The sequence below is a fragment of the Harpegnathos saltator genome, unplaced genomic scaffold, assembly GCF_003227715.2.
Source record: "Harpegnathos saltator strain DR-91 unplaced genomic scaffold, Hsal_v8.6 scaffold796, whole genome shotgun sequence".
In the NCBI taxonomy this organism is placed as follows: domain Eukaryota; kingdom Metazoa; phylum Arthropoda; class Insecta; order Hymenoptera; family Formicidae; genus Harpegnathos; species Harpegnathos saltator.
The window spans coordinates 208,812-217,057 of NW_020230644.1; the positions used below are offsets into that span (position 1 = coordinate 208,812).

Below are 8,246 nucleotides of genomic sequence, written 5' to 3' on the forward strand. Positions count from 1 at the left end.
TCTAAAATAATTTTATGATTGTATTAGAATGTTTGAAAATAGTTATAAGAGAAATGTTACGTTGATTGGATTGTTTTTTTATCAGTCTTAATAGGATGAAATTATAAAATAAATTAACATTTTTTTTCATTTTCTTTACTTTATCGTTCATATATTAAACAATTATATATTATTTTTTGGACTTTTAGTTAATGAATATGATGAGCGAAGATTAAGAATGAAAAATATATAAAATTGGAGGAAATAAAAATAAATTATAATATATTACATTCTCTTTTATTGCATTATTACAAGTATATTAATCATAACATACTCATTTCCGATTTACCATTCCCCGTAATTCCACTTTCAAGAAAAAACATTCTAAGTTATATATGCTGTTTATGATATATATTTTAAGAAAAAGTTTTTGCTACTTTTTGCTACTTTTGTTACATAACGTAAGCAAACATATGTAAACAAATGATCGACTATATTTAAAGGTCCGTACTGACTTGCTGATTAATATCGCAGTGTAACAAAAAACTTCGTTGCGCTTGAACTTGGCGCGAGACACTACCGTGCTTCTTGAAATTACCTTAAATAAATATAATTTTATATTACGAATTTTATATTAATACTATATTTTATCGAATAACTTTATAAAATATGAGTTTCTATTAGGAATTTTATGTTATGATTGTTTATTAATGTTGTTACAGGAAAAAAAATGTGGATATTGCGGATATATCCTTCCAAAAAACTTTGAATTACTAAATCATTCTTGTTTCCATCCATTTTGTGAGGACATTCATCAGTTAAAAATAAATGAAAATTTAATAGTTACTGTCGATAAGTAAAATTTTAGTAATTGAAGCATGTTCTTTAGCAAGGAAAACATTGATTATTCACTGATAAATTATATTGTCTGTTAATAATACTTAGTGGACTGAATTTTGTTTACCAATGTTATTATTGTTTCTCTTATGTTACAGTGCCTCGCCCAGAACAGTTTGATGAATTGAACAATGCAGAAAATAATGACATTCTTGAAGCAGTTGACATCGATGAACAGATAATAAATCTTATATCCCAGAAGCGAGCATTATTCGACCATCGGATATCAGCAAGTGAAAGAAGCACTTTAAAAAAAACTGTACTGTGGTAAGAAATATGCAATTCATTGGGAGGTTAGTATGTTTATTTCTTTTTTGACATGCGTAATGATTATACAAGTTCCATGAAATCTTTTAGGTTATTATGTATGTTTACAGGGACATTGAGCATAATCGAAATTAAAAAAAGATGACGATATCTTCGTGATTGCTTCATAAAGGCAAAAAAGAAAAAACGTACTTATATTCCAAGTGAGTCTGCTGCTGAAGCATTAAGTACGAAAAAAAATTCCTTCAGATTCTATGAACAAATAAAGTTTTTGGATGATTTTTTTGAAAAATCTTCGTAAGTTTAATGTGTAATATTAAAAAGGTTGTATTTAGAAAAATACTTCAAACTTGATTTTGTTATTTAGTCCTCTTTCACTTTAAATTGTTAAAATTAATATTTATACAATAAGAACTTAGGTAGCAGGATGACATCAAATAATGTATTAATAACATCTCTGGATGTCACCTTGTTATCTAAGATTTCTTTCCTTATCTGCAGTCGATTATTAAAAATTTGTATGTGACAAAGTACATAATTCTTTTACATCGTATTGCAGAGAAAACTTTAAATCATTTGCCATTGGAAATTATTTTGTAAAAGTTTTATATTCTATAAGTTGCTCATAACCAATTGTATCTTAGTGAAGAATTCCTATTACGTGGATATTAATATAAAGAATTTTATCGTCAAAGAGGTCTAAATAACAAGTTGATAATGAACAATAAATAAATAACAAATAACAACAAAGAAAAATTGAAATTATTATCCACACAGAAGGAATCCTTCTTTGAAGTTCTTGATTATTCTTTGTTAATATCTGACTTGATATTAAATTCTGTTTCTCTCTATAGGACATGTAATAGTTTGCCATCAGATGCACAAAATAAAGAGGGTACAAGACAGATGTAAGGTGAAAATATTACAGTTGAAGTAAATGAGTCTCCAATGTTAGTACCTCAATCAACATGCAGCTATGTATCAAACTCATCACTTCTAACGTGTTCTACAGAAAGTGACGATTGCAGTACAAGTAAAAGTATGTCCAATATTAATATTCAGTTTACTAGAAATTTTATGAAATTTATCTCATGTTGAAAATCAATATTTCAGAAAGGAAACTCAACAAATCAAACAAAATGAACGAAGAGTTTCACAAAGCCGTTATTGCTACATTACGAGATACTAATAAGCAACCTCATGGAGTTTTTACTCTTACTAGATGAAGGGTTAAGAAAAATACGTTATAGAGAACGAATAAAACTAGAAATGAAATTCCTTGCCATGCTCACAGAAGAACAAGATAAATTAAACGATCTGCCGACATAAAATATATAAACTTTTAATATTACATTATATTACTTTCTGTTGATTATTTTATCTTTATTCATTATTTATCTATTTATTTTATTTTTCTTTATATTAACATATTAAATTTTAGTGTTTCTGTTTTATTATATTGTATTGTATTTTCCTGTGTTTGAAAATATTAACATATCAACTATTAGTGTTTCTGTTTCATTATATTATGTTGTATTTTCCTGCGTTTGAAAATATGGACAAATATGTGTATTAGCATAAAAATACTTTAACAATATAGATATTATGATAAATTTATTTCCTACTTACACTTTTTGTTTAATAATATAAAATAATATTTTTGAACAAAATATATTTTTATATTATTATATACACAAGACATATATATAATTCTTATAAATAAGTTACTTAAAGACAAATTGAAAATCATTTTGTAACGCTTTTTCCCATTGATAACATAACGCACCAGTTCCTTGAAAATATGTGGAATATGCTTCTCTCAATGCAATAGCATTATTATTGTTTCGGTCTCTGCAATGTGGTACATTGAAAACTGCATGACTTGTACGTTCATTTTCTGGAGTCATATGTAAATACGATTTTTTGCCAGTTAATTGCACTTCATTTTTAATAATAAAATTGTGCAGTGCTATTGTTGCTTGTATAATTTTGCGTACATTGTTAACATTCGCGATGATTGGCCTTCGATATATTCTCCATTGAGCCACTAATATGCCGAAAGCGTTCTCCACAACTCTTCTTGCACAGCTAACAAGGGACATTCGGCAACGCGGAAATTAAAAAAAATCTGAAACTCTGCATAATTGTAGAGCAGATATACCTAATAACAAAACAATTTTTCGTTGGTGCCCAAAAACGGTTTTAAGGGTGGAAACAACCCCTTGAACAAAGTTGATTTTTGTCTTTCTAAGCGAATATTATCGAAACTATTAAAGATATGAAAAAATGTTTTAGACAAAAGTTTTATGGTTTTAAAAGTACTTTATTATGCTATATTTAGATTTTTTTAAAATGTAAAATTGTGTATAAAATTGTGTATAAAAACCCCCCCTCCTTCTCTTTTTTCAAATTGTTAAAATCAATTGTCCAACCAAAATAAAGCTTATTTTATGACAAATTCAACCATATATAATAACATTATGTTTGGAAAAGGCAATATTGAAAAAAAATTAAACATGCTCTTATATGTATGCTACGCGTACCAAACTTAAGGATTCGCTACTTGACGATGGCATTTCTTTCTTCCTCAAATCTTCCTCATAATTGCAAACTGTAAAAGATAAGGAAGGAAGAAAATAGAAAATCTAAAAAAGCAATAAAGTTGATGTTAAGAAGTAAATTGAAGAAGAACAGCATGATAAGGAGGACGCAGAGAGAGTGTATATAACCCTAATATAGATAATCTTTTAAATTCAATTGTAAAGAACAAATAAGGAAATGAATGATATGAAGAAAAAAGGAGAACACACACGGATTTAATAATGAAAAATATAATTTATAAATTTATTCAGTGTACATTTGTGTGTATGTGTTTTGCTTCATTCAGTATATAGGTTTTATTAATTAAGTAGTCGATATAGATATTCGAGTGAAAGATATCTTATATTTTGGTATGGATTATAATATATACAAATTTTACAGGAATTGAGGACAGTAAAATATTATTTATTCTATATAATTATTACAATAATGATATTGCTCAAAGAAATGTTCAAAACAAAAATATTGCTTGCACCATGCACAACGTATAAAAGCCATTTTACCACAAATGCTACATTTTGGTATACGTTTTTCTTCTTTAAAATAACAATAATCGATTGGATTATGAAATTTTTCAGGCCGTGTTGATAAATAACCACTTTTATACCAGCTATATCTAAATAAATTTCGAAATCTTGGAGAAGACAGTTGATTGTGTGTTAAAGATTGCAATTTTATTATGTTATTACGTAAATGTAAATTTATGTCATAATTATTTATAATAACACTATCAGAAAAGCTTCGAACAAAATTTTTCCAGATTCTGAAACCAAAAACATCTAATGGCTGTATAAAAGCAGTTGTTTTTTTGGTATTGTTAGAATATTTACATGTTTGTCATGTACTTTTGGTACTTTTGGTACAAGTTCTTCCAATTGGTTCGGGCAATGTCCTGTCCATGAATCAAGCAGTAGTATACTTTTCTCTCCAGTGTTTGGTAGATACACTTCTTGGAACCAATTTTTGAAATGTTCAGTTGTCAATTTCCCTGATTTTGAAGCCGCAATGTAAATATTCACTGGTCTAAAAAGAGTTTATTCTACTTGTGGTCCAAAAACACCAGTAGATTCTTTTAATACTATATACAAAGGCGAGAGGAGATGTCCATCTGCAGATATAATAGGCATAATGGTGTAGCTATGAGTCATAGCAGATAAAGATTGGATAGTAGCTCCAACTGTCTTCACTCCTACATTAGCTAATGTTCTTCCTGCATGTATAATATTTCTAAATTAAAGCCACTTTCGTCCGCATTATAAGTTGATTCAGCACCGATTACATTAATATGTGGCTTTACTGTATTTACAAATTCCTCAGCGTTTTGACGTATAGTTAGATCAGTTAAATGAGAAGACCGCGTTTTAAATGCAGTTATTTTACGTGATGTAATACGATGTGCCTTTTTAAAATTCCATATCCACCAATTTCCTGCTTTAAATGAAGAAAAATCCACTTGTTCCTTTGCTTCTAGTGCCCATTTTCGCAGATTTATATCATGAATAATAAGTCCTCTATTAACAGCTTCTTGGAATTTTATAAGAACATATTCAGCAATAACTACAAGTTTGTCTGTATTTGAACCCCCACGCATTACATGTTCTTGCCATCTGTGCAATTGTTGAATAGATTTTACCTAGAAGAAAACAAATCTCAATATTAAACAATTCGAATTCAAAAATAAAAGAAGTTATATACGAATTAAATGTTCACGAAACATCAAATTGTAAAACTTAAAATAAAAAACAACGTGACTCTAACTATATAATTTACAGCTTTGGTCATAAGTATAAAGCATCTCTAACTCATTGTATTTTCCTAGAAATCAATGCATATACTCTTAGTAAATATATAATCTCTTTACAATAAAGATTATATTAATATTTTATAATATAATGTGTATATTATATTTATGTATATTATATTTATATTATAATTTATATTATATTAATATTATATTATATTACAATAAATATTGTAAAATAAATATTATTTTCCACATATTCTTATATTATATTTTTTTATTATATTATTTTTCCATATACTCGCATACTATATTATGTTCTCCATATATTCATATAGTATGTTTTTGTTACACAATTTAAATAAATTTTTTGGGATGCTTTATACTTATAGTCAAAGCTGTATGTACAATGACCGACAATGATGCGTTCCGCGAGAGGGGAAATAGAGTTCTCCCTGTCGCGGAACGAATCACTGCCGGTCACTGTACACCGTAAAAGCCTCAAGTATTTTACTACATATTATTCTTCTTATTTTTTAATTAAACTTTACTTTTCTAAAACGATGTTGTACAGAAGTAAGAGATAAATGTCCTTTCTTTCCACTCTTCCAAAATTCGATTACCTTTTTCTTATAATTTAAGTTTACATTTCCACCTTCATCATCCACAGTGCAAACTTCATTTCCATAATTATCTTCTTCAGCATCAATGTCGTACACATCTACAAATTGTACGTCATGCGGTTCTGATGGATCGTCAAAATCAAGTCCCCACTCATGTTCGATCGTAATATCGTGATGTATAGCACTCTTTATTAAATCAGTAATTGTATCATGGAGTTCCACCTCTTGATGATTAACAGGAGTTATTGCAATATTTGTGAAATGAAATGTCGCAATTAACAAATTAATAACATTAGCTGGATTTATTACTGACATTATGATACAAATCTTAAGGATATTTTAATTAAACATTTCTCACAGCAATAATAATATACGTACTGCTTCAATAACTGCTTCAATAACACTGAAATGTATTCCAAAATGGACAGCTTTTATATGCAAATGAATGAAGATAACATATGTCAATATAATGAACCTTGATTGCACTGTACTTGATAAAGAGTACTATTTTGGTCGCACAGTCATAAAACTTGTGACAAGTGTTTTGCATGTTGCCATGATGTACACACACGTGCGCACGTACAAAAACACACATACACACACACACATATTTATTTATATTTACGCGTGTCGTTTAAATTAATGAAAAAGGTAGCCGCAATGTTGGCAAAATAAACGTCTATTACGTGAAATTTTATAATTTATAAGATTTTTAAATATTAGTGACTGTATCCTTATCATGCTATTTTTCTCCTACTTACTTCTTAACATCAACTTTATTGCTTTTTTAGATTTTCTATTTTCTTCCTTCCTTATCTTTTACAGTTTGCAATTATGAGGAAGATTTGAGGAAGAAAGAAATGCCATCGTCAAGTAGCGAATCCTTAAGTTTGGTACGCGTAGCATACATATAAGAGCATGTTTAATTTTTTTTTCAATATTGCCTTTTCCAAACATAATGTTATTATATATGGTTGAATTTGTCATAAAATAAGCTTTATTTTGGTTGGACAATTGATTTTAACAATTTGAAAAAAGAGAAGGAGGGGGGGTTTTTATACACAATTTTATACACAATTTTACATTTTAAAAAAATCTAAATATAGCATAATAAAGTACTTTTAAAACCATAAAACTTTTGTCTAAAACATTTTTTCATATCTTTAATAGTTTCGATAATATTCGCTTAGAAAGACAAAAATCAACTTTGTTCAAGGGGTTGTTTCCACCCTTAAAACCGTTTTTGGGCACCAACGAAAAATTGTTTTGTTATTAGGTATATCTGCTCTACAATTATGCAGAGTTTCAGATTTTTTTTAATTTCCGCGTTGCCGAATGTCCCTTGTGAGTCAACTAATCACAAAACTGTCAGAAAAGTTTTTTTAGTACGAAATCTCATCTTTCTAACGCCATCTAGTGGAACCCGATCGGACTTATACAACGCGAGATACAGATAATTAAAGCCATCTATTGGAAAAATAATGGATTTCTTTTTACTACACCTGTATAACCAACTCGTTGTTCTTTCATATAAAGTTTTAGCGCGGTGATGTTTCCCTATCTCTTCTGCTTCTTTGTACAGTTCGTTTAAACTAAGACTAGCTGATTTTAACGAATTAACATTTAAACGAGGCATTTTCCAATATTTAACAGAGGAAGTTCTGAAATATTTACGCTATGTTTCTTTATATCTTCGCACAATTTGTTAGTACTTAGATTAACTTTTGGTACAAAATCTCTGTTCATAGTGGACACTATAGCTATAAATTGGCTATATAACAATGCATTATCTGAGATTACATCACAGTCGAGTGGTAATTTAATTAATCCAGTTGAAATCAATTGAGTTTGACGTGGTTTATCATCTTTGCAATATGTGCAATATATGTAATGTTTCTTCGCACGGAGCTATTGCCGATGCGATAGTAAACAAATATATTTTCATGTTTGGGTTCCCTAAAGAACTGCTTTCGGGTCAAGGTAGCAATGTGTCAGGAGAATTGATGAAGGAAATCGCAAGAATTTTTAAAATAAAACAAGTAAAAACTAGTGTCTATCATCCACAATCAAATGGAGCAATAGAACGCTCACAAAACCGGACGAATTAGCAGTATGTAATTGGAACCAAACTGTATTAT

The 8,246-nt window shown here is 28.7% G+C and overlaps 1 long non-coding RNA gene across 1 annotated transcript; it reads left to right on the forward strand.

Annotated features, from left to right (window-relative positions):
• Positions 1–945: 945 nt before the first annotated feature.
• Positions 946–2,463, forward strand: LOC105185294 (uncharacterized). The gene is made up of 4 exons (XR_003114164.1): positions 946–1,169; positions 1,254–1,440; positions 1,998–2,182; positions 2,257–2,463. It is a non-coding gene; the product is annotated as an uncharacterized LOC105185294 (long non-coding RNA).
• Positions 2,464–8,246: the final 5,783 nt, after the last annotated feature.